We start from the raw sequence: 27,678 nt of genomic DNA, 5'->3' as shown, positions 1-27,678 counted from the left end.
GCAACAGAAGACAAAGCAGACTATAAAACAGGTTTATGTCAACAATACTTTCATTGATCCATCTGATAACACTGAAGGTGATTATTTACTGATTGAACTCATCTCAGGATAATACTACAGCTACCAGCCATATAATTTAAGATGATTCTTGACTAACATCATAAAATCTCAGAGTTTGGACACAAACTTGGAATTAGCTGTTATCTACTTTAATACTTTTACTATTCAGCTGTCTTTTTAGGAAAAGGCAGGACTGAAAAGCTCTGATTTCAAATTCTGACTCAGCCTGGTTTTGGAGTTTCAGAACACACATTCTGGAGTCTAACCGAATCAAATCACCAGTTGATTGAGCTTCAGAAATGTATTTACTTCTCTAAGCCTCGATGATCATATCTCTAAAATGGGGTTAAGAATTCTTATCTCCCAGAGCCTGTGGGTTTTACACTGATTAATTTAGATTAAAATGCCAGGCAAACAAAAGTATCAGAACTAAATATCTATTGAAGACAAATACAGTATTTACTAATGATTGTCACTGAGCCTCTGTGCCTAGAAACTGTCAGTTTTGAGACTCACAGATTGGTTTTCTTGAAGACTTGATCCACCAAGGGAAAAAAGGGTGTATCCAAATAGGAATGACATTCAATTTTTTTGTTGTTCATAAGCATCACCTGGAAGTGACTGCAAAAGAAAATGTAAACTACTGGACTCTGATCCCAAAGATTCTGATGCAGTATTTAGCAATGAAATTCAGGAATATGCATTTTAGCAACCATTCAGGTGATTCTGACTCAGAGTCAAGGATTCTTACTTTAATAAAAAAGCTATAGAGGAATAGAAATAAGCCAAACATTTATTTCCTAAAAAGCCAACTGTGGCCTAACTTGGAAGGGACTATGGTTTGTGTTCCTTAGGTCAGAATCCAGTCAGATAAATTTAAATTATGCACAACTAAAACATGTTCACAGAGTATGATCATGCTCCGAGTAAAAATCTATTTTTTTCTTCAATTAAACATACTTCCTAAATTATCATTTAGCCACAAATGTTATCTTCATTTTTTTCATCACCCTTAGGTACATGTAAGAATGTAGTCATGGGTCAGATTCATTTATCAACTTGTCTTTTTTTCTTTTATAAAATAATAAAGTAACTTTCTGAAAATTGGTAAATTCTCTAAATAAACAAAAGTAGCTATTTCCTCCTTTAAATGCTTTATAGAATACTTTTAAAATGCATTAATTAAATTTGATGATGGAAATCAGTGCACAATTGTAAGCTGAATATTTTAAATGCAATTGATAAATTAATCTGCTAAAATGAAGATACTTAACCTATTACTGGAGACTATTCTGAATCTAAGGGGAAACTTTAAACATTTTCACTTTCAAAATTTTCCTAAGGAAAAGACAATGAGACAAATGCCAGAAATGTGTTTTGATTGTAATATAATATGTCAACAGATATGTGCTGCATGTGTATATTCTAAAAGTTATCACATGAGAAGAAAAAAGCATGATCTCTAATTCAACTGAGCATATAGTTAAGCTGGGGGAGGGGGAAGATGCCAGTATGAGAAAAATTTATCAACATTAAAGGACAATATAGCCTAGTGGTCAAGTGTAGGTCTTTTTAATGCATAATGTGTGAGCTAGGGTAAACAATTCAAGATTTCAGAAACTCAAGCATAATATTTCTGTGAGAGGGTTGTGGTGGCCACAGTGGGTACTGAATAAATGCAAGCATTGTTTATTGTAATAACTGACAATTTATTGGTTGAGATCTGTCACAGGTAATACTTAAATGAATGGTAAAGACAGTGAGAGTTATAGAAACCCTAAATTAAGAGCGTTGTTGGCATGACTGGTAAGGTTTTGGCAAGGAATTTTATTTGAGTTGGATATTTCAGGATGAACAAGATTTGACTAGACAATGACAATGACTAGAAGGACAAGGACCATTTTAGGCTGAGGGGATGGTGTTGATATGAGCTGCAGGTCAGAGGAAAAAATGTTCAGTTAAATAGGATAAAAATCATTTTATAAAAAAATAGTTTAGGATAAAATTGTGAAAGATAACTTGGGGATAAAACAATAGAGGGTAAAGCACTTTTAGATTTTTGGTAGAATTTGTAATTTCTCAATTTTGTAATTTTCCCAGTATAATCCAACATTTCTTTAGAACAGTGGTTCTCAGATTTTAGTATGCATCAGAATCACCTGGAGCGCTTGTTCAAACACAAATTGCCGTACTCCACCTCAAGGTTTCCTATTCGGGATGAGGCCCAAGAGTTTGTTTGTGTTATGATGTATTCCTTTTTATTTTTGGTCTTTTTAGGGCTGCCCCCACGGCATATGGAAGTTCCCTGGCTAGGGGTTGAATTGGAGGAGCTGTAGCTGCCAGCCTACACCTCAGCCCCAGCAACACCACATCTGAGCCATGTCTGCGGCCTACACCACAGGTCAGAGCAACATCAGATCCTTAACCCACTGAGCGAGGCTAGGGATCAAACCTGCATCCTCATGGATACTAGTCGGGTTCGTTACTGCTGGGCCATCATGGGAGCTCCTTATGATGTTTCCCTGGTGATGTTAATGCTGTTGGTCACTGTGAACCACTGGTTTAAAAGATAGTAAGACAGGGCTGGATAGAGGAATTTTTTCCTTAAAATAAGAAGTAATTCAGTAACTGAACAGCCCTATTTATTTCCTATAAAATTTCATCCTCACGTTCATGCAAAGTCATGAAAGAACCTACATGGAAATTCTTAAGGAAAAATGCGCTTACTTTGAATTCCTAATCTCTCCATGGGGTTCAGGCCCTTAACTATGGGAAGGAGGGGCCCTTGATCCAAAAGAACTCAGGCCAAAGAAGACTTAATCAGCATTAATAATGGTCAAGCATTGAAAATAATAGAGCCAAGAGAATAGAGAAGGTGGGTGGATTTTTTTGTTACAAAGAGCCTCTATCAATCTGTGCTGGACATTTTGTACTTGGGTTACATATAACTGCCTGACCCATAATCCACAAACTGTTTTCAACTTGCCTTCATTCACCTTTTTCTTTTCCTCAATAGGCACCCAGGAATGAACAAAACAAACGAGAACTCTCAATTTAAGCCTGGTAACTGTTTAACCATCTCCACCTCCTGGTTCAAAATCTTTCTCAAAAGCAAATTTCTACTGTGTAGTGATTATACTTTAAAAAATATTTTTAAAGGCCAAAAAAGGAAATGAAATGGTCTAAGAGACTCTATTTTCTCATGCATGACTCTAAGGGCACTATCTCACAAGTTAGTAGTTTATTTATTTTCAATGGCAGGCCGAAAAAAAAAAAAAAAGTTGTGTTTAAAAATTCATGTACACGTCTTCATGAAAAAAGTCAAAACTGGATGTAAAATGCTCAAAACTCCAAAAAATCTCTCAATTACAGCAGCTTGTTTATTTCCTAGCCATTTATCTTTTCTTAAAATAAGAAGCTATATAATTACAAAGTATAATTAATAATAATAACAACAATTACCACAAGTACAACAGAAATAATGATAGTAAGCACCATGGGCCCAGATCCCCATAGTTACAAAAGATAAGAATATGTCTCAGTATTTTCAAGAATAGACAGCAGCCCAATAATACAGGGAAAAAAACTGAAAGGAAAAAATCTTTCCTGTGCTCCCTGGAAAATACTACAGAAAAATAGACAATAAACTTTAATACCTGTTGTTAAGGATCTTCATTTTACAGATCAGTTCAGGCAATTTAAATAGACAACAACATGAGGCTTCTAACGTCTCTTAGGAAACAGTATCAACATTAATTCCAGTCTGGTCCCAATTCCATTTCTAGTTAAGCATCCCCATCCACTCATAAGAAGAAAGAAATAGCATTTGTACAGTGTTTTACAGTTTATAAAGCACTTTCACAAACATCATATTATTTGATTGTCTCAACAATCCTGTGGGATAGGTAAGTAGAGAATGTATTAATATTATACCCATCAGAAGATGAGAGAATTAAAGATCAGAGAAGAAGGAAATAAATTAATCTTTACTAAATATCTACATTGGGTCGAACTCTATGCAGACTTGGAAAAAAAACCCACATATAGAGTTTTACATGATGTGAAATAGGCTCAGAGAATCTGATACCTGCCCAGTCACAAATGGCAAAGCTAGAACTTGAATGCACAGGCCATTTCAAGATGCCCTGCTCTTCCACCAAGCTGTAGACAGGTGTAAATGTCCAGTCATAGTAACTGGCCCTCTCAAGAGGAAGCCTGTTCAATTGTCAAATGTTCAACTGTCAAATTGTCAAATGTCTAAAAAACACTACAAGTTTCAGGATTTTTGTTTTTAGTTAGCCTCTTGAAAAAGATACACATTCCTTGAAAAGGTATGTATCCTTATAATATTCCGTATGTCAAGAGAAAAAAAAAGAGAATGAATTATTTCATTGGCTTAGAATTTTTAAAACTTTTTAAAACTTTCAAAAGTCACTTCAACCATAGCCACAAACACAAGAGCCAGTACAGCCCCATTTCCACAAAATACTCATTACAAGAAGAAAAACCAAAATCTAACCAATCTCAAAGGCTAGATTCTGGCAGAGGCTCTTTTTTTTTTTTTTTTTTTTTTGGCCATGCCCTGGCATGAGGAGTTCCTGGGCCAGGGGTCAGAACAAGGCTGCAGTTGTGACTTACGCCGTAGCTGCAGCAACGCCAGATCCTTTAAACTACTGTGCCAGGCTGAGAATCAAATCTGTGTCCCAGAGCTGCAAAGATGACACAGATCCTGTTGTGCCACAGCAGGAACACAAACGCTCAAATTTAACTATTATTATCTAAATAAGTGGCCAATGCATATGCATATTAAAATGAGGAATGGCTGCAGAGGGTGTATGAACAAACTAAATCATCCATTCCTTATTCTGTCTCAAAATTATGACTGAGATTTTTAAGCCTTTTGACCAAATTACCATGCCACTTATTATTATTATTTTTTATGCACATTTCCTTGTACAATTTTGTTTTCCGTTTTAAGATATGAGTTATAGTCTCCATCCATTTATGTATGCACAACTTATGAGTTAGATCATTATAGGTTTGGCAAAGCACTGTCTTCCCACAAAAAAGACAGAGGTTTCACCTCGAAGGTATCTTGGGAATTTGGGCTGCAGGGGTTAAGGGAGGTCTAGGATATAAGTAAATATTTGTGAAATTAGATTGAGTTTTTTAATTTTAAATGAAGACATTTATTGAAAGAAGATTCCAGTACGTACTGAACAACTATCTTGCAACTGAGCATTTTCAAAGAATTGCAGAATTTTGGAGCTGATGCTGTACTGAGGATTTTATTTTTAAAATGATAGAATATTTGCTTTGGGTTTCATTAAAATTATACATTACCATCATCTGTCTGAGACTTGAATATATCTCGGTAAAGCTGTTGTCTGTGCTTAAACACCTTTATCTTAGGAAATTAATGTTTGTTGATATTAGGGACTGTTGTAAATTGGATATGTCCCCTCTTTACCCCCCCAATTCTTACGTTGAAGCCCTGACCGCCAGTGTGACTGTATTTGGAGATAGGGACTTTAGTTTTTAAGGTTAAATACGGCCATAAAGTAGTGTTCTAATACAATAGGGATATTGTCCTTAGAAAAAGAGGAATAGACAAGGCACATAGAGAAAAGGCTATATGCAGAGACACAATGAGAAGAAAGTTGTCTACAGGCCAAGGAAAGAGGTCTCATGAGGAACCAACCATGTCTATGCCTTGATCTTGGACTCCTGGTCTCCAAAACTGAGAAATAAAATTCTGTTGTTTAGCCACTCAGTAGGTGATATTTTGTCATGGCAGTCTTGGCAAACTCATATAGGCACTAAAGTTTTCACAACAACTTGCAAGTTAGGGATTGATTAAATCTACTTTACAGGTACAAAAATAGATTATGGGAGATTTGAGAAATGTCCTAAGAGACACAGAATCAATAAGTGGCATAACCAAGATGTAACCTAGGTCTGTCCACCAGACCAATATTTTTTCCTCTTTTTCTGCTTCCTACCTTTGAGCACATAAGGATATTAAAAATTTAGTTTTATATTGATTTGAATATTTTATTCCTGTATCATCACTGGCTTGTGTTCTACTTGGAGTCACAGAAAACAATATACTTCATATTCTTTGTGATAGTCCTTAATATACTAGATCATAGTTATCACATTGCTTCCTGTGAACTTCCAAGCCATCCCAGTTCCCTTAACTATTCCTCGTATCACATGTTTCACTTCCCTCCCATCCTGGTCACTTACTCCTGAAGATAATTCCTATTTGTTTAGATTTCTTACACTGGATTGTTAAATTATATCTCCCCTATATCATTCGTGAGTAGTCTTTTTTAAATATAAAGACAAAATCTTATATTTATTCATTAAAAAAAAATTTCATCTGGTTAGATGTAGCACATCGTTCCAGTCTTTCACAGTTTCTCTGGAACTTGATCACTTCATTCACACTTTTCTGTGTATTTGGATTCATGTCATCTGCAACTCTGATGAACATACTTTCATCCAAGTCATTGAAAAAACTGGTGGTCAATGTGAGGCTTAGGATATTCCTTCAATGTGCCATAGGAATTCCTTCCGCTTTGACATTGAGCCATTTGTTTATACCTGATAGTGTATAATAGTGTATAATAGTTACTAATCTGTATATCTAATCTAGGTGAGATCAGATCATATGTTGTAGACATGCTTTCACTGGAGCCATTCTGGTTTCTAGCAAGCACCCCTTCTTACTGGAATCACAAACCATTGCTTTATTCTTTACTGTTTTAAAAATCCATTATAGGCTCTTCCTCAGGACTGACATCAAGCTGTTTGGCCTTGGTTAAACTACCTTCTTATATTCTCTAAATATCAGAACATTTTTACTCTCTTTGGTCACCTAACATTTTTTCTCTTCTCAGATATTAACAGGAGTAACTGATCTTATTAATAAATCATCTCACTGGCTTATGGTTCTCTAGCCCTGTTTCCAGGGTCTCTCTATTTTCTTTTTCCTGTGGCCTTCTAAGAAATAGAGTCTCTGTATGTAATTATGGACCATACACAGTGATGGGGTGCTGGTCACAGATGCAAACCAGAAGAATAGAGAGGACTCGGGGTGTTGACTTGGAACAGGCTATGAAGGCAGAGGAGAAGGGGCCATGGTTAGGTGAGGGTTTGTGCTCATCTCTATGCACGGCTCTGCCTAATTTCTGTTTTCACTGCTGGCTGTGTACTTGGACAGGGTTACGTCCCTTTCCTATTCATTCTGGATGATTTCCTTTGCCAAAGATTCAAGACAGCTTTGCATTTTTCAGTCTTTAACTGAGAAAGGTTGTGATATATGGTGTTTTTATTTTCCCAGGAAGACTTTCTCTGAGGCAGGCATGTACCCTGACCTTTACCTAATCAAGAAAAGTTATTTGGGGGATGGGAGATGGGGAGGCAGGTTGGATTTTAAATGCACAAATCAGCTCTAATAAAAACACTGAGATTCAGGTGCCTGAGGTTAGAAATACTGGAGGGAATTCAATTACACTAATTAATATTTAAGAAGGGCTAGAGATCACATGCTGAATGTGGGAAACTAGGCCAGTCAGACATGAGCATATGGGGAGGGCAAGATCAACTGATAAAAGTAACAAACAAATCATACATAAACGCTCCAACAGAAATGAAAAAGAGAATATAAAATAAATGTTCCAAATGGCACTGAAGAGGAGGTAAATGGTCTACCAGATATAAAAGCAAAATGTTCTAACATACACAAGACATTTTATCAGTTTTATATAAACACATATATTATAAAGTGATTTTTTTTTCAAAATAGTAGGAAATGTTACCCATTTATAAAAACAGATGTGGTTTGTGATCTGTGGATTCAGAGCATACTATATTTGCTCTCTTTTCTGCACTAGCTCATCAAGTGGTAGTATCAATAAGGCTTGACTTTCCAAATAGGTAGTTCCCTAATGACTGAGTCTACCTGGACACCCCAAACCTGAACAAAGGTTGGAAAGCAGTAGAGTATTCTGGGTTCTACACAAGTTTTTAATTCTGGCTCTTATGTCATTTGGTTGGGGTCATTAGCTTATACCACATTCTATCTTTGAACTTGATTTTTTATTTGTGGTCCAGAAAGGCAATTCTGATTTTTGATCACTCTTTTGTACACTTCAAAGTCTTCTAGAGCAGGCACTAATAGTACCAGAATTAGCTTACTTCTACCATGTAAATGGTTCTTCCTTCTGTAGCACTTAACACCCCTTCACCAGTCCTTCTCTACCTCTAAGCTCTCTTCTTTCCTTTTGCTCTAGTTCTTCATAAGGTATGCCCCTGAACCTTGTTCTACTACTCTATCAATCTTATTCTTTCAAAGCTCCACCCTCTGACAACCATAATTTATCAATTCACAGCCCTATCTTGGGAACTTTGAAAACTGGAAGCCCAGATAATTCCCTGGATTGCTTTTGCTATCAACACAGCATGCAGATATAGAAGTAGATGGGAGAAGGACTGAGACTGAGATTTGCGTCCCTATCCCAAATTCTCCAGTGTATACAGACAGTAACTAAATGACTGCGGGCAAAGCCCATATCTATGCACATTGTATAAATCTTAGGCTAGTGGAGGGAAAAAAGCAAAAAGACAAAAATAAGATTCTTGCTTTTTAGGAGTTTAACTTACAATTAAAGAAACAATTTAAATAAATAATAACACAAAAAATAAATCATCCCCAATTGATCAAATTGTCCTTAAATAATAGAGGAACAGAGAGAGAATAAGGTTACTTCCTAAAAATTTGAACGAATTTATTGATTTTCAAACTATGCTTCACAGGCCTTAAGCCTAAGAGATAACTGCAAAGAGATGATTGAGCAGTTAAATATTTAACTAAAATATAAATTTAAAAATTACATATTTGTGTCAATTTACAATTGAGATAAAAATGACATGCAAATTTAAATATATTATATACTTTTTTATTTTTTGTCTTTTTGCCATTTCTTGGGCCACTCCTGCGGCATATGGAGGTTCCCAGGCTAGGGGTCAAATTGGAGCTGTAGCCGCCCGCCTACGCCAGAGCCACAGCAATGCGGGATCTGAGCCATGTCTGCAACCTACACCACAGCTCATGGCAACGCCAGATCCTTAACCCACTGAGCAAGGGCAGGGATCGACCCGGCAACCTCATGGTTCCCAGTAGGATTCATTAACCACTGAGCCATGATGGGAACTCCATAAATGTATTATATACATTTTTAAAAGATCAGTATGTTGTTACATGTTAAATATGTACAATAAAGTTAAGTAGTTTTCACACAGGCCTCAAATTAAGACCCTGAAATTGGAAAGCAAGCTGTTAAAAAAATCCCAAAAAACAGAAAACAAACAAAACCTTGCATTACTATATGCAACTACTTAGCAATATATAGTGATTTTTATTGACACCATATACTGCTCTGTTCCTCATTAAAAATACACACATTCTTAAACCAGTATAATAATCTGATTCCAAATATCCATTTCTTTGTACATTTTCCATTATATTCTTATTGACTGACTTTATAATATTTAACATAATAAAGAATTTGGATTTATAAAATGAGTTTAATAATATGCTACTCTTATCATTTCATAGGTAAAGGCTTTGTTGAGATTTATTTTGAAGTGTTCTTTTGTTTAAAGAAGTATGAAAATCTCTGGATGAAATAATTTGTATGAACTCTCCAACTCAAGGCAGTATAATTCTCATACTTCTGGCTCCAGGTCGCTCAGTTTTTGAATTTATTGACTTGCTGGCTCAGACTACTGTATACAGCAGATATATTGGGCCCAAACTAGATTTCATACTGGCTACTATTCCTTCAGCCTTAGGAAAGATGATATTTTTACACTGAGGAATAGATTATATATCATGAAACCATCACACATCAAAAGAGGTCACCTTGTCTTAAATTTCCTCAATACATAAAATTTATCAGATACTTTTAGAATGCCATCTACCAGAATGTAATATATTAGTTTAAAATTTAATCATTATTAGCCAAGTAATAAGTTAACAGAAACCTCTTTAATTATCTAAGAACCATTGTCTAAATTCATTATGTAATATAGGGACACTCATTCATTTATTTCATATCTACTCAAAATATATCAAAAGACTAGAGAATATTTTTTCCTAACATTAATCAGCCATTCTTTATAATTAGGAAAAGAGTGAGCCAAAAGTGACTTTCTACCACCATAGAGAATGAAACCAACAAACCTGGGGAAAGATCCATTTTCTAAAACCTGAACTATGCTCTACTATGGAAATGCTTCAAACTTTTATGATACTGAAGTATAAGTTAAGAATAAATTGACTTGAGGTCTTTCATGGTCTCTATATAGAATAGTTAAACCAGAAATATGTACATATTTGTTTTTTAAAGGCTGTGACTTGAAAGGTGCTACACTATAAAGGCTAAGAATGCACCTGAGTTTCTATTTTAGCTCCACATTCCCGGCTATGAGACCTTGAGCAAACTACTTAAACTGTCTAAGCTTCAGGTCTCATTTTTGTTAAATGGAGGAAATAATAAGAATACTTCTCATAGATTTGTAGTAAGAAATAAATGAATAAATAAAATAATGAATGAAAGTTACTTAGCACTTTGCCTAGCACATAAAAAGCTCTCAATAAATATTATTAACTGTGATTATTAAAATGGCTAAATACCTAAAAGCCAGTTATTGTCTTCTGGTTGTTTTTCTCTAGTGACCTTATTTTACTCATAATTTATTGACTGTATGGTCTTCCCTTCTGGAATGATGTTCTACTTAGATTTTTATTTGTTTCTAGAATGTTCTCTAACATCTTCCCCTCTACCCCAATCATCAGGATTGCAGGGCTTCATTTTGGTAGTTCTGTACTTGCTTTTCTGTCACTGCCTGTGTTATTTTCTCGTTCCTACTCAGTGGTTTAAAAAGCAAAACTCAAGGAAGAGCTAAACATTATGAGGAATATATTGAGATGAATGGTTATCAAAATTGGGCAAAAAGGATATTATTAAAAATAAATCACACTGAGGGAGAGCAGCTGATGACAGCAGCTGTGAAATGGCTGTATATGGTGGGAATCAGTGAACCCCAAAGAAACAAAAGAAAAAAATAATGGAAGGTCATGAAACTTACATGATTTACAAGGGAAGTCTAAACTTAATGAACAGCCTCTGAAGACTACAGGAGCCAGGAAGTCACTTCTGGATGAATATTTGGACACAAGAGTAACATTGAAAGAACTTATATTCTCTGATCAAATGGGACCTACTAATAAAAATAGAATGAGAAATAAGACAAATTTTTACTGTATTTGATTTCTTTATGGCATAACCTGCAATGGGGACAATATCCTTATGTATATCAATATAGATGGGATGCTTAAAAAAATGCTTGGTAATGATGGCAATAGCAATAAGGATGATGTATTTTTAAACGCCTGAGTTTTCATGGACAAGATAAATTAAAATTAGAACCCACATTGGCAAGCATTGGAGCAAGGCATTCTATGATGCAAAAGCTTTTCTTACATAGGACTTTAAGACTTCAGTTATTCAAAAAATACTTCATGTAAGCAACGCAAAAACAAAAGTTGGTTTACTGCAAAGATTCACGCAGGTGTATGGCTTTTTGCCTTGTACCTGGATATGAACCTCTCAACTTTCATGAGCACTAAATTCAGCTAAAAACTAAAAACAAAGACATGGCCAAGGAAATTGAGGTGGTAATATAACATCACGCCTGAGAGAATAAACTACTGAGACAAGATGAACAAAACAAATTGAGATGAGACAAGTAAACTTAACACAAGTCAAGGAAGCTGTCTACAGTGTTAAAGTAAAAATACTACTAAACAGAACCAAACTTGCTATTCATGAGAATTCATGGGAAGAGCAAGTGAAGAATTCTTCCCAGAATCTATGTTGATGACTCTTATGAGAATACTGCAAACATGGAGAATTTTTTCAGAATTGCCTTTGTTTCCAAATGAAATTTTAAGATATTTCAGGAAACAAATGAAACTTTATGAAACATAAACCCTTTAAATGACTAAAAATAAAAGGTTAACTGACTTAGGAAAAGAAAACTCAGGTCATTCACAAATGATGGAGTAACTGAGCTTTAGGGAGACATAGTAGGAAATATTTTCATTAAAGTCCTGATATCCTCCCTTATTGAAAAGAAATTGCTCCACTCTACTGAAAACCTGTATTTGGTTATAAACCAGCTTTCAGGAATATTTATCTGAAATCTCCATTTAGGAAAAAAATTCATTCTCATTCCAACATGAACAATGTAAACTTTAAAATCATCTTAAAAATAAAAACACCATTCTCTAATTTAGTATTCTTGCTTTTTCCAATAATGAACATTTGAAAAATAACAAAATGCAAGAGTCTGATTTTGTAGTAAATATAGTCACCAAGTCAATATGATAATTTAATGTATGACTTTAAAATCAAGCTTTATTTTCATGCTATTGTTTTATAAATAACTTCTTTATTTTGCCACAATTAAAATATCTTTTCATCAAGTTTGATATAAATGAACTAGATATGGTAAATATATTTCAGTCTTAAAATGACAACAATGCAAATTATATGATAAAGAGTATAGCATTGTCTCATTTTTATTTTAATAAAAGTCTCTTTTTAGGTGATATCATTTCATGTTAGGCTTTTTTGTGCTGCTTAATATTATAATTAATAATTCATATTTTTGTCTTTCCTCTCTCACTCTGACAACTTTTATTTTTAATCGGTGGGCATGTGCCAAATTGGTTTGTTATTTATTTATAATGTAAAATGACAAGGGAATTGAATATGTGAAACAAGATAGAGAGATTTTCTTTCATATGACAAAAATTTCTTAAGTAATGGGGGTGTTTCTTGCTTACTCTTATGGACCCAAGGATTTTTGGATAGGTTAAATCAGATGGCACCAGTACCTCACATGACAACACAAGGTAAATATATTAAATGGAACCGTTCATTTATGTTTTTATATTCATTTCAGTTTTATGAAGACAGCTGGGCACAAGCATAAAAAGGGAACAAAAATACAAAATTTGTAAAAGACTCCCTATTCTGATATATCCTTAAGTGCCAATTAAGGATAAATTCTGACCGAACAGATCAATTTGTATTCTTTCCTAAATGCTAAAACATGCAAATTTAGTAGAAACAAACAGGAAATTTCAAAGATATGGAATTTCCATCCACACAAAAAGTTCTGTCTTTAGGGTTTCATGGAGTATTAAATAACCCCTTCAGTTCTACCCATAACCAGAAAGCACATAATCCGAAAGGTAGAACACTGAATGGCTGTGACAGAAAATTCAGAGTGTGGTCTCAAGGATATCAGCAGCCCAATCACCAGGGCAGCTGGTTAGAAGGAAGAATCACAGGCCCATCCAAGAGTTACAGTGGGATCAGAATTGTTAGGGATCTGGCACTCTTGGATCTGCACTTGAAACAAGCTCCGCGGTAGAATTAAGTTTGAGAACAGTCTTATGGCAAATCTCTGTATCTCACCAGAGCTCCCCACTGTCAGACATGCTCTTTCAATCACTTCTTTGTAACCAACATTAGAGGACCTCAGGAGATAAAACACATTCGATCAAGCCATATGCTTCCTCAGAGATTCCGGTCTCTCCCATTTCTCCCAGCAATTTAAAAACTATAGTGTACTGTCACTGCTCCACTGAAGCCTGGCCCTCATCTCTGGCTCTACCTTTGTTGTCAACCTGTGCAGATTGTTTTAGGCTTTGGCATCACTCAATTAGTCTCCAACATTTGGAGCAGTGGATTTTTCCCAAAAATTTGGTCCCAATTCCCATTTAAAATGACGATTAACAGACTATATTTGTATATTAATTACCATTGAACACTTCAAAATAATCTTATGACTTTAACTGCATTGATCATTATTAAAATGGAGGAGGTTGTAGGTTTCCTTGAGCCAGATGCACATGGTGGTTAAATCCTTTAACTAAGGTTGACTCACTAAGTGGCAAAGTATGAACTAGGGCACAGGCATTCTAATATCATACCACCTCCTTTCAACCTTCTTTGGGGTCAAACCTTCCCCTGCTCTTATGGAATATGCCCATTTTATGGGTTCTGTATCTTTGAGATATTTTCATCTACGCTTATGTGTACATGATATTTATCTTTCAAAAATGCGACTATGGAAAAATCTTAATTGTACTGTGTTAATATAGGATTATGCAATCTGGGGTGGTCCACTTTATGATGGCAGTAATAATGATGCTAATACCAGTCTCGTGAGGCACTATTTCTGCCTTGGTAATAGCTACATTTTAAAAAACTTACCACTTTGATTATCCATAATTTATTTTAAGGTTTGGTGCTGGCATGCATATGAGAAAGAAAATATAATTGCTGTCATGTTGAATGTGTATCAGAAAATTATTAATAGCCATGACTACTACTTGGTTAGCTGAATTTCACTATTTGAATGTAACCATGGAAAGTGGTGTTCTAGAATCTCATTCATAGTAACTGCCAATATAATGAAAAGGACTAGAAGCTACTAGCATACTATAACATTAACAAACTGGTGAATTTTCAATAGAGCTCTATCAGACCAGCTTATTTGGAAAATGTGCCTCCCTCCAAGAACATATCAAAATCTTCATATTTAAGTTTTGAGAGGAAAATACCAGTAGACCAGTTTGTTAAACATTTTACTTAAATGGCATTCTAGAATCTTTCAGAAATGAGAATTGATTTATATTTCATTATTTTTGATCCCCAGAGGTTAGGGCTGAGGGGGTAGCCAGAGGAAGAGGAGAGCAGAGAAAGGGTGTGTGTGTGTATGGGGGGGGGGGGTGATAAAGGTGGGGAAGGTGCCCACTTATGTGAATTTAAGTACCCTGAATTTAATGAATGAAAATGTCATTATTCTGTGTTTGTGTATCTTTGTGTGAAACAAGTACTATTCTCTGTAACTAGAGTTTACATAGGCTGTCATAACACCCTTTGAGAATCTCTTTAGACATCTAATGTATTTTTCCAAATAAAAACTTCTATGATTTAGCTTTATTAAAAACTAAATGAATGTTTCCACTGATTGTCCAGATGAGGGGTCTGAATACAGTTTAGAGAGCAATCTTTTAAATAATGATTGGTAGCAGTATTTCCCTTCTACCAGATAGCAAGCTAAGGAAATAAAAAGCAATAGATATACACCTAGATAAAAATAATATTGTAGAGTCCAACTGGTATCTGAGAGGTGAGGACAGGCTGAGATGGACTCCTTGGCTTCCTTCTGTCCAAAAATTTTCTGTTTCCCTATTTCCTATGGTTACCACCATGGAACATGTTAAAATCTCAGTAGGGACTCTGTTTCAACTTTTCCTTTCAAAACACAGTGAAAAAGCTTAATGGAAAAAAAATGTCCTTCCTATCTCCATGCCAGGCACAGTGTAAGATCCACAAACTTAAAAGCCAGGCAAATAGTCTTTTATGTGCCCCAAAGCTCTGCAAGTGACCTAGTGCTACAAAAATTCCCAAATAGGCATGTGACCTGACTAATGTGTGCTATGGGATGAGTCAAGGAAAATGGAACCATCTGTACTTTTATTGGACAGTCAAATAATTCCTCTCTGTCTGTCCAAAAACATAATTTGTATACTTTAAAGGAGATATAGGGGAATTTTTTTTCAAAAAATATCTAATTTAAAAAATTGATAGTATAAATTTTAACCTTGTAAACATAGGTAGGGATGAGCAAATGGGCTTAGAAAACGATGACAGCCTTCAAAAATTGTTACTACTCATCTGTATACTGAGGCTTCCTTTAGACTTACAGGAGGAAATCCAGAAAAATGAAGGGAATAACAAGATGGCATAATTGCCAAGAATGAAATTAGCTGCAATGAAAGCTACCAATGATTGAACTCAAAAGGTAGGTGATGGCAGAAAAATAACTATTAACTGCAGGGCCATGTTAGTTTTTGTACATGTTTACAAACTTTTGCCATTTGTTTTTTAAATGTATATGTCAACATTATATGATACCTCCATTATCCAATATAGGAATTTCATTGGATTTGTTCTACATAACAAGTTTTCAATCTTGATGGGAAAAAGGAGAACAGAGTAGTGATAGTTGGTAAAATACAGTACGGAAGGTTGAATCTGTTAAACATGACACCTAACAAAATATATAGATTTAGGAAGTGAAAGGCCAAGATGTAACTGAGCAGGAAACCATGGATAAGGTGACAGACAAGTTTCTACAGAGAATCCTAAGATACTGGCCTTCCACTTCACAAATTAAAGTGGACCCTTCATTTTACAAATAAGGACACCAAAGTACAATATAATAATAACAGCAGCTAACCCATAATACATCTGTACCACAAGCCAGGAATTACATCAAATATTTAAATGTATCATCTCATTTAACTCTCACAAACATCCAATAGGCAAGTTTTATTATTTGCATTTTGCCCATGAGAAAACAAAAGCTGACAGATTAAATACTTGTTGAAGTTGCACAGTAACTTAAGTTGAAGAGCCAGTAAATGAACTAAGATCTGTCTGATTTCAAAATCCAGGCTTTTAGCTACAAGGCCAGTCATTCTTAACCCCTCCTGCACATTAGAATCACCTCGGAAGCTTTTAAAACCTACGGATGCTCAAACCCTACCCCCAGAACACTTAATCAGAATTTCTTACATGTGGGGCTAAGACATGGGTGTTTGTTTCCAACTCTCTTGGGTGATTATAACATGCAGCCTAGACTGCAAACCACTGCACTATGTTGTTCTGCCTCCTGTGAAGGGTGGTAGATCTATGCCAGGGTGAAGTAGTATGAGAAACCAAGCATCCTCAGCATCCTCAGTATCTTTGCAGTGGCTTTTCCCCTTCCCCACAATGTACTCCTTGCTACATTCCTTTATCATGACTATCTGGAGAAGTAACATATATGTGAAAATTTTTACAAAGCCTTGACACAGAAGAATATGGTGACAAGTCCAACCTAAGAGAAGCCTCTTCATATCTATCTACAGGCTATGGTGAGTGCATGCAAAGAAAACATACATTTATCATTCTCATCCCCAAAAGGGAAGTATAAAGGTTGGCTTAAAAGTCCTTGGTACCAAAGCTAATTACTAAAATTTGGAAGGTTCTCCTCCTTCCCTTTCACGAATTCAGTAAGAGTAGTTACTAAATCTAAGGGGAAAATATCCAATTACCACTGCTTTACAATGCTATTTCCCTCAGGATCTCAAGGCAACCAAAAGTCATTCCAAATATAAAAGTGGTAGATAGTAAAAAAAAAAAAAAAAAAAAAAAAGTGTGTGTAGTAGGAAGACAGTAAATTTCAAGGCAGAAGCCCTAGGTTTTTAAAGTCTCTACTCTGCCACTTTACTGCCATGACTTGAGGCCACTCTCAGCCTTAGTTTCTTTTTCTGTACTTAAGCTACATCTCCCCTGGACTCAGAATCAGAAATTGGGGCTGGGCACAGCAGTCTGTGTTTTTAATAAGCCCTCCACTTAACTCTGATCATTTCCCACAATTCCGATGTATCTACTTAATGGGGGTTATTGTCCAATGAAAAAAGGAGATTGTGCAGAAAATTGTTAGTTTTTATTTCTATCTGCTCAAGTCATAAATCTAAAAATCTCTAGCAGAAATATTTAGAGAAATAATGTTATAGCCTACATTAGGCTGATTAATAACCTCATTTCTGAATTTCTCTTTGAATGTGTAGACGAGGCACAAGTCAACCAGAGGTTATGCAATTAGCTTGGAGTCAAAGAGAAAGCAAGGAGTAGAGCTGAGAAGGAAACCCCAGAATGAACCTGATTTTAATTCAATCAAACTGTTAAGGTACCAACCACGCACTTTCATCTATAATCACAATGAGCCTTTTTATAAACAAGTCTCTATCTCTTAGCTTAAAAAAAATATCAGTAGCTTTTTGGATTTTAAAATGGATTGACTTCTATAATTCTGGGCTAAAGGCAGCTCAAGAAGCAATAAGAAACCACAAGCTTTGTACAGTGAGAAGGTGCAGCGGCCCAGACCTCTCTATGTGTGAAGTGCAGACAGTACTCTTCTTGTTCCCATCACACTTCTGATGATTGCAGTGCTGGAAACCATGAGAAATTAAAGTGTGGATCTAGCGGTTGAGTTTTCACCCTAATGTGTGTGTGTGTGTGTATATATATATATATATATATATATATATATATATATGTGTGTGTATGTATATATATAGTGTGTGTGTGTATATATATATATATATATAACATTGTATATAGTATATAACATTATTATTGGATACTATAAAGCATAAACTGGATTTCAGGAGATGCTTTGGGATGTGTTTCCCCCACCCTCCTGTCAGCAGCACTATCTTTTTACTGTAATTTATCTGATATAGCTACTAAGATGCTTGATACTTTTACATGCAAGGGTGCAGAAAAACAAAGAGTGAGGGAATGGGTTGCTAATGAAATTCTCTGATTGTAAAAAAGCACTTTGGAATGATCAGGTGGTAAATAATAATAAGAGGAAATAACATAAAGTGCCTAGATGCTACAGCAATAGTCACCATATAAATGCAGAAGAGATCAGACATGAATAGCATTTGCATTTTATGCAGCTTCTGTGTGTGTATAGACAATATACAGTTGCTAATTTTTCAATAATGTGGGTAAAATATTGTTCAAAATCTATTCTTTACTTCCTTATCACTTTAAAAGGCATCCTATAGAAGCATCCATCTCTCCTAGTGAAATAGTGAATGTGTATAAAGAGACTAGAGAAAGAGCCCCTTTCACCTGAAAAAAAAGAGTCCAAATAAAAGGAGAGAAAGAAAAAGAGAAAATAGTAACACTGTTACAACAGCTAGGGACAAAGAGGATCTTTGAAAAACATCAGGGACGAATAACTCTGCTTATGTGCGGCAGAGGAACTGCAATGAAGATATATGGTCACACACCAAAAATACAGACATGAGCTCTTTTTCTTTGCTGGGCTATTTTTATGGTGGTGGTTGTTTTTAAATGAAAACAGGGATAGGGAAGTGAGAAGCATGGTTTCCTGATTGTTGTTATTGTTGCTGTTTAGTTTAGCTATATCACTAACAGAATTTCCATACTAGGTTCTTCCAACAGTTCCATGACCTCAGTGCTTATCATAATCTGCCTTCAATTTTCTTGTTATTTTCTTAGTACTTGTTCATAACCCAAAGCCCAATCATTAAAGTATATCAAATTCTAGTCCACAGTTACTCTACTTTTGAAAATATAGAGAAGATACTATGAGTTGGAGATTCTCTTAGTTCAGGGGAAGAGACTGATTAGAATTCTGAGAAAGCAGAGACCTTAATAAAAAGCCCACTAGCCAAACAATAGAGCCCTGAAGACAGAATCAGCCAAAACACACAATTCTCTCCCTTCCTTTGTCCTCTTTCTTTGTGGATACTTGTGTTGCTAGGATCTTTTCTGTCTCTGGTCATTTGAAAAGCACATCCAGCTATATTTCAAATATCTCAGAATTCCAACTTGGAAGAAAAGACAAACTTTATCAGAGAAACTAACTTGGTGTATTCACAAAACTTGCACTTATTTTTGGAATAAGAAAATGGAGAGCTAATTACCAACATAAAGAAATAATATTAATATTAGTAATAATGATATTAATATCAATACTTTGGATTCTAGAGCATATTTTACCACAAAGATTCACTGTATTAAGGGAGACTCCTGGACAAGGAAGTCATTAAACCAAAGGCAGAGTCTCTGGAAAACTGTAAATGCTCTCAGAACAGACTTCAGTAATGAACGAATGCTGGGACTGTGGCATAAAAGCATCTCCCTGTCCCTGTCCTAAAAGTTAATTATTAAACCATATGTTGTTCATCCTGATTTGGTTTGCTCAATACTAGAAACAAGGACACACAGATCAGATTGCCCTGGGCAACTGAACACCTCGTGAAGGCTTTGTGAAGACAGTGTTCTTCCCACCAAAAGGTCCTCTATTATCAGACTATCAATTCTGTGTTGCTGCTGAAGGATGGAAAGTATCTTCTTTTGAAGAACAAGTTCTTTCTCTCTCTGAGTTTTCTGGTTTGGGCACACTCAACATTTTAAGTGTTTAATCTCCTCCTCGCCCCTACCCCTCCCAAACCCTTCCCTTTTTTCTACTTTCGTTTATTCTTTTAATTATTTACAGACTTGCTTGTCTGGACATTTCATTCTAGTAGAATTTGGCTGATTTTTATCAACACCTTTTAGTTGAATGCAATACAGTTGCATAAGAGAGGGAATTGGTTTTAACAGTATTTTTAAGTTTCACATGTGACAAAAAAAATTTTCTTTATTGATTTTTTCCTGTGTACTGTCTACTCTACAGCTTGAATGGATACAACAGTGTTTGAAAAACTGGTTGTTCAAACCACTTTTTAAAACTTTTTGCAAACCTCATTTTGCTTTCTGTTTAAGGAAAGTTTTGTTTGGTTTTGTTTTCTTTGTGGAGTCATGCTGGCAGAGAAACAGTCTAGAACATTGCTTTTAAATGTGGTATGATTGGGATTATAACCATATTGAAGTTATATTCAAAATTTATTAGATTGAGTCCTATAGTACAGCCTAAAGAAAAAAAAGGTTGTAAGTCTTCAATATTTTTCACACATACGAATGCCAAGGGATGCAAATGTTAAAATTCACCAAGTACGTGATATCCCTCTGTTGGAAAAGTATTTTTGTAACCCAGCAGGGCCCTGTGGGGATCCTGGGCACAAAAGCCTTTCTGTGTCCTCATTTCTTGTTTTTAGGAAATGGGCCTCATTTGGCCTCCATGGCCTTCCTTGAGTTTCAAGGGACAGGGTGAAACAGTTGCTGATCAGGGGAAAAAGGGAAGAACAGTCAAGAAACAGAAAGTACAGCCTTGGGGTAGGATCCTGGTTCCTTCTCAAGTGATACACGTAATAATATAGGTATATTATACACCTAAGAGAAAAGTTATATTCCTTATTCTTCTTTTAGAAATGAATACTTTAAAACTGAACAGCATAGAGTCCTTTCTTGTCCTTTTTCCTGACTTAATTGCACCCTAAACACAATCACCCATAAGCTAAATCACCCTGAACACAGTTGCTTGTGGATTAAAGATTATTAGCACATGACGTTTTTCAGGAACTTTCCTAGTTTTTTCTAATCTCTGATCAATATGCCCTTTTTGACAAGCACTGTTTTTATCGGGAATAACCCAGAAGACCACCATCATGATCATGCTGAGATCTCCTGGCGTCAGCTTTGATGTCTAAGATTCCTCCAATAAAGAAGAATGCATGTCTGCCCCAATCCTGATTCTTATATGAAAACCTGTTTTTCTCCTTTTTACTAAAAAACTCCCTGCAATTCTTCCCAATGGAGGGCACAGTCTTTAAGGCATTAGCCTGCTGTGGCCTCCTTTGCCTAGGAAAGCAATAAAAGCTATTTTTTTTCTCCTTTACCCCAAACTCTGTCTCCACATCTCTATTTGGCATTGGTAGACAGAGGCTGGACTTCAGCAACATTTTCTTATGGCCAAAATTCATTTTGGTAGGGCAAGAAGTTGGGACATTTACATGTGGCATTTTCCTCTGGATTTTTGATAACAAGTGTCTAGGAATGTGTCTTAATATCTATGTAACAGTACATTTGTGAAAATAATACATGATAGGTTAGAAAAAGCATGATAGGAAGTTAGTTTTGAATATAACTAAGAATAGGAAAATTTCCTATGCTAATATTCTGGAACATTTTCACTTACATTTCCAGGACCCTATGCTTCACAGAGAATAATAAAAGTTGAAGAACTTTAGGATAAAGAAAAAGATGAAAAAAGCCAATGGTATTCAGATTTGAAAAAAAAAAGAAAGCAATATTTATTTGTTTAAAAAGCAGGATTTGGGGCTGGTTTTACAGTGAGTTTTTGTAAATATACAATAAAACCTTGTGAATCTTCAAAAGGTTAAAGAGTGAAATATCTACCCTACTTTAGAGTAATAAATAATGGTGCAGACATATATCAAAATTGACAGCAGCCAGAATTTGAGAAAAGGAAATTGAACATTCATTGTGACTGAAGGACGGGTGAACATGAGAGATGCAGCCCAAGGAAAGCACTCATGATGTGTAATCCAAAACCCAGCATCATACAATAAGGTTTCTATATTTATCTTTTCAGGGAATATTGAAAAAAGATGGTTCCAGGGTTCTCGTTATAGTTTTTCTTTTTCTTAGCTAAAATTTCACTCTAAATTCTAGAGAAATTTCAGGAGTTCCTCTTGGAGGTTTTGACCCAAATGAAGTAAACAGTTGCAGCAAAATGATAAATTAAGCCAATCCGCACTAACCCCCAAGTCCTTGCTCAGAACAAGGTGTTGGGATTTGGATTGCAAACTGGCAAACTCAATGGTTGGACTACACAAGGGCAAACAGGAAAACCATGCCTGAGTACTACCCTGGAAAATAAAGATTCTCAGTCTCAGTAGGAGGGTAGACCTACCACTTTGTGCAAACTGTAGCTAAATTATGTATCTCCAGTTTTGGTGATACTGGAAAGAAAGTCAACCAAAGACAATGTACTATTTTTGGGGTATATATATTTTAAACAGTAAACCATAAAGTGACATACAAAAGTTAAGTATTAATTAATGCCTCATAAGAGAAACATATAGATTAATGATGAATGGATTAAAAATGGATTAAGTGTTTGCTTTATAAAAGTACTAAATACTACTAATACTACTAATAACAATTCCTCAGAAATTTGCTGGGAAAAAAGATTTACAGAAAACAATTACTAAGAAAAATTATCAGATTTTAATTTTGGAGAAAAAGACTAGAATAAGTCACAGGAGGATTTGATGGGAAGTCTGTAACCCCTGGTCTATGAACTATCCATTTTAAGTTCCAGTTTCTTCAGAACTAGTAATACCCTGTCTCTTGAAACCAAAGGGAGCAGTAAAGAAAGCTAGCTATACTCATATGCTTCAGCCTTTTGGAGATCTAGTGAATCCGTAGTCTGGGCCTCATATTTCTATAAAACTTATAACACAGTAAAATCTCATCATCACTTTGTTTGCTTTGATGAAATTGGCTATGCCCCCAATTAAGTTATACTACAAACTTCTTTCCCACTACCAATAATGTAAATATATAACCAGCACAAGAATGTGGTAAAGGAAAAAGGATGAATTTTAGCATTTTAGAACCTTGGGTTTATATCCTATTTCCACACATTAACAAGTCATTTAACCTCTCCAGGTCAAAGTTCTCTCATCTATTAAGTGAAGATAATGGTACCTATCTCACAGGATTGTTTTAAGAATTAAATGTAAAATTATTTGTGCAAAGAGGTCACTCAATAAATTGCAGCCAAATCGCTGCCTGCAGTAAAATTCAGATAAAACATATTTTGCCAGGACTGTTGCTCTGCGAGGTGGGTCTGGTATCCAAGCTACAAAATCCATTAAGTCAAAATAATTTGGTCATTTTAGCAATGCATTTTCGAGATATTTTAAAATGACATTTACCAAAAGTCAAGCTAGCTTATGGTTACATGGAATTGCTGTATTTAAAAAGGAGCTTTATTCAGTTCATAAAATAGTGTATCTAGTCTTGCTCCCCAAATCTAGGATCATAAAGACTGTCCACCAAAGAGGATAAGAGTGGCATTTATAAAACCAAGTTTTCAAAAACTATAGTAGGAAATGAATGTGGATTATCAGGATGACAGGAAGTGCCCCAAGTTAAAGTAACTTGAAGGAGAAATATGTCCTGCTGATGAAGAAGAATAGATGACAGTTTAAGCACTTGAGAGAAATGGAGGAGTAAAGAGTAAAACCAAGCCCCAGAAACCTGTAAGTTAAAAAGTGATTAAAACTCTGACTCTAAGGTGAGAGGTAAAGAAAGATTCAAGAATAAATATCTGTGGGAAGAAAAGGAGTGAGAGCAAAATTACTAGGAACCAAGAAGCATTTAGGAATAAAATCCTTAAAAGTTGAATGCTCCAAGGTGGTATTAGCTTTAGAAAATACAAATACTGATGGGTTAAATCAGCACTGGGAAAAATATAAAGCCAAATATGGGCAGCTCTGAGGGAAAAAAATAAGCAGTTTAGGACTCAACTGTCATCACAATTCATTTGTGTTTCACATCCCACTGTTTGTGACATTAACAGAATTTTGAATTTAACAATGAATTATTTTTGTATTGCCCAAATCTCTGCAGCCATTTTCCATATGTAGCTGCCACTGAAACTAGCAATAATGGCCCTTTGACCTTTAAAATACTTCAATTAATGCTATTCGAATTGGGGGTCACTTAAGTTTCTCAAGTTAATTCACTTTTTCTATCATTTGAAGTGGGGTGTTATTCCTGCTCTTTCTTTACATTTTATCCAAATTATTTGACTATGTTAGTAACAGATCCTTTGGTGGCTTTTGCTTTTACTGCCATTTTTCAAAAGATAAAGTTACTTTTAGATTTTTGCATTCTATTTTAATTTAACTAAACTAAAGCAAATATTTTCATAATGACATTAAAGTAAGTAAAATTTACATGTAGAACTCCGGTGGTGTGTCAAACATTAAGCAAGACAATTTCAGTTATTAGTATATATTATGCTGGAATGCATATATTAATTTACATGAATCATGTATATATTTTTACATATGCTATATATAATGGGCTTTATATTCACTGTACCCAGGGCTTCTCTGTCTTGTTATTGCCATTCTTAATGGATATCATTTATTGAGTATCTGTTATGGTCCAAGAACTCTTCTGGGCACTATACCTATATACCATATCACGAGGCCATTATTGCTCCATTTTCCATTTCAGGACTTAAGACACAAGAAACAATGCATCCATATGATCATATAATTTAAAAACGGTAGAGGCAATAATCAAATATATGACTGTGCAACTATAAAGTCTACATTCCTCTCACTATATACTTCTGCCTCTCACACTGAGGCAATCCTACTATTTTAAAAAGTTAACATAATGTGTTGCTAAGATTCCACACAATTCAGTCTTTCTAATATGTTGTTATTCCACTGTGTCATCATTCTCTTAAAATCATTTATATTTCTACAAAACATTTATATGGGTGTTCAGATGTTTTTTCTTTTTTGTCTTTTTCTTGAGCCGATCCCTTGGCATATGGAGATTCCCAGGCTAGGGGTCCAATTGGAGCTGTAGCAACCAGCCTACACCAGAGCCACAGCAACGCGGGATCCAAGCCGTGTCTGCGACCCACACCACAGCTCACGGCAACGACAGATCCTTAACCCACTGAGCAAGGCCAGGGATTGAACCCGCACCTCATGGTTCCTAGTCGGATTCGTTAACCACTGCGCCACGACGGGAACTCCAAGATTTTACATTTTCTTATAAAATGTAAATCGATTCAAAAATTTACCTAAGCACCTAGTATGTGGCACAACTAAGCTAGATATTTTTGTTCACTATCATCTTAAAATACAGATCTTGACAATGTAGAAGCTTCTCCTTCGTGAAGATGCCTCTTTAGGTAAAATTCTAATCTTTTTTAGTCACTGATGGTATAAAAAAATGTAGCACTATGTGAAAAATATTAGGGATTTGGATTTAAAAGTTCCTCTTAATAAGACAAACCTAGTTAGCCACAGATTGTGAAACAAAATTTGTAACATGAAGGCCATTTAAGGCAGATTTAAACATAATTCCTACCTAGAAACAGAATATTAGTTTGCATAATGTCATTTATCTTCCAAGCTAAATTATATTATAATTTTCAGCTATAAACTTAGATTCTTAATGTGTGTCACAAAGATGATATCTCTGACCCACCCACGGTAGGAAGTATGTTTTGAGTTGTTTTGTCAGTAGTGACAGTGGAGTCGCACTGGACAAAATTTGTTTTTGACAAGTTTCCTTGGTAATGAAAATAACTGTAATAGTAATAATAACAATAGTAATCAACATCGAAATAATGATAGCACTTACAGACTACTTTACTAAGTGCCAAGAATTGTGATTAGCAGCTTACATACATTGTCTTATTCATTTCTCAAAATACTTCATGAGGTATATACTGTTCACAATCCAATTTAACAAAGGACACTGAGACACAGAAAGGCCAATAATTTTCCCAAGATCACACAGATAGAGAAGAAGCAGAACGAATGAATCTGACTTTCATGCCTACACTAGGTGATAGCAGGTGCTGTGATGTTTGTTCAGGAGAACACTCATATGTGCTTTCTATCTACATCAGCTACAATTGGGGCCCAGCTGGTCCTGGAAGTCCAAATCTGAGGACTGCTGACAGAAGTTAAGGTTTGAGTTGCTTCTATTCATATTGCCTGCTAATTAAAATGTTCCTTTCCGAGAAGGCAGTGGCTTACGGGCATAACCCTAAAACATAATACATGCTTCGAAAAAGTATATTATGAATGTTAACAATGGTTTCTCAAGTGCTAAGTTAACTGGTGACTTCCACCCCTTCCTTTTGGCTTAAAAAATAGATTGTCCCATTGTCTAAAATATTTTCACCATGGGCACACGTTACTTAGGTGATCAGGTAAAAAATGAGAACTTTTCTTAAAAAAAAATTCTTTTTGCTCTTTGCTACTCCTAGTTTGTTAGTCTCAGTTAAAATATGACCACCTGGGTATCCTGAGTATCTAGAATCCAGTTCAATAAAAATCAAAAAACAAAACGCAGAACACACAAACATACTCACACACTCACCCGATGAAAAAGGAGAATCTTGTATTGATCTGCTTTGCATGGTTTGGTCCTTGCAGATGGTTTGGTTTCCCCTTATGTTATATTTGCAGGTCCCCATGAAAAAGGGCTTCCCACAATAAGGAGAGTCCTCAATTGACTGGTCTATACCCCAAAGAAACTGATAAATGCATCAAGAAACATATAAGAAATGTATATATATTTATACACACACACATGAACACACAGTTTCATACACATTATGAAATAACATGAATATATTCTGAAGTCATGGAGAATGCAGTGGTCAATGCCTCATAAATGAAGTAAATTATTTTTATATTTATATTACTTTATGTTTTGTATTTAGTAATTTTATTCCCTTTCTTCCCCAATGCCTTGTTATATACACTAATATAAATTTCATGAAAGTGAAACTTCACCCATCACTCTATTCCCCAGTTTCCAGAAGCACAGCATTAAAGACATAGTAAATGTATGTTGAAGAGAAAGGAAGGAAAGGAAAAAAGATATAGAAGTTCTCACAATACTTCTCATATTGTTCTGGAAATAATAAAGGGGGCGGGTGTCTCCAGTACTTTTCCAGGAAAACATGAATCATCAATGAAATTGTAAGCTCTCATCCTGTTCCTCAGACCAGCTACCAAATTCCTTTATGTACAAAATGTCTTTTCTAGTCTGTTAAGACCCAATTTCTGGCACTGTTGAAACCTGGGAGCAGGGTACTCGGCAGCATGCAGCTCGAGTCCCTCCATATTTTGCCTCCAATTAGGGAGGCCACTGCCACAGGCTCCAGCATTTCCTATAGATCAGCTGGGGT

General features: G+C 35.4%; 1 protein-coding gene across 8 annotated transcripts in view; it reads right to left on the bottom strand.

Annotated features, from left to right (window-relative positions):
* Window positions 1–27,678, bottom strand: part of ZBTB20 (zinc finger and BTB domain containing 20) — a 799,736-nt gene that overhangs the window by 374,945 nt on the left and 397,113 nt on the right. The gene's annotated exons all lie outside the window — the stretch shown is intronic.

This window comes from Phacochoerus africanus, chromosome 1 (assembly GCF_016906955.1).
Source record: "Phacochoerus africanus isolate WHEZ1 chromosome 1, ROS_Pafr_v1, whole genome shotgun sequence".
Classification (NCBI taxonomy): domain Eukaryota; kingdom Metazoa; phylum Chordata; class Mammalia; order Artiodactyla; family Suidae; genus Phacochoerus; species Phacochoerus africanus.
This window is presented reverse-complemented; position numbering and strand designations above follow the sequence as displayed.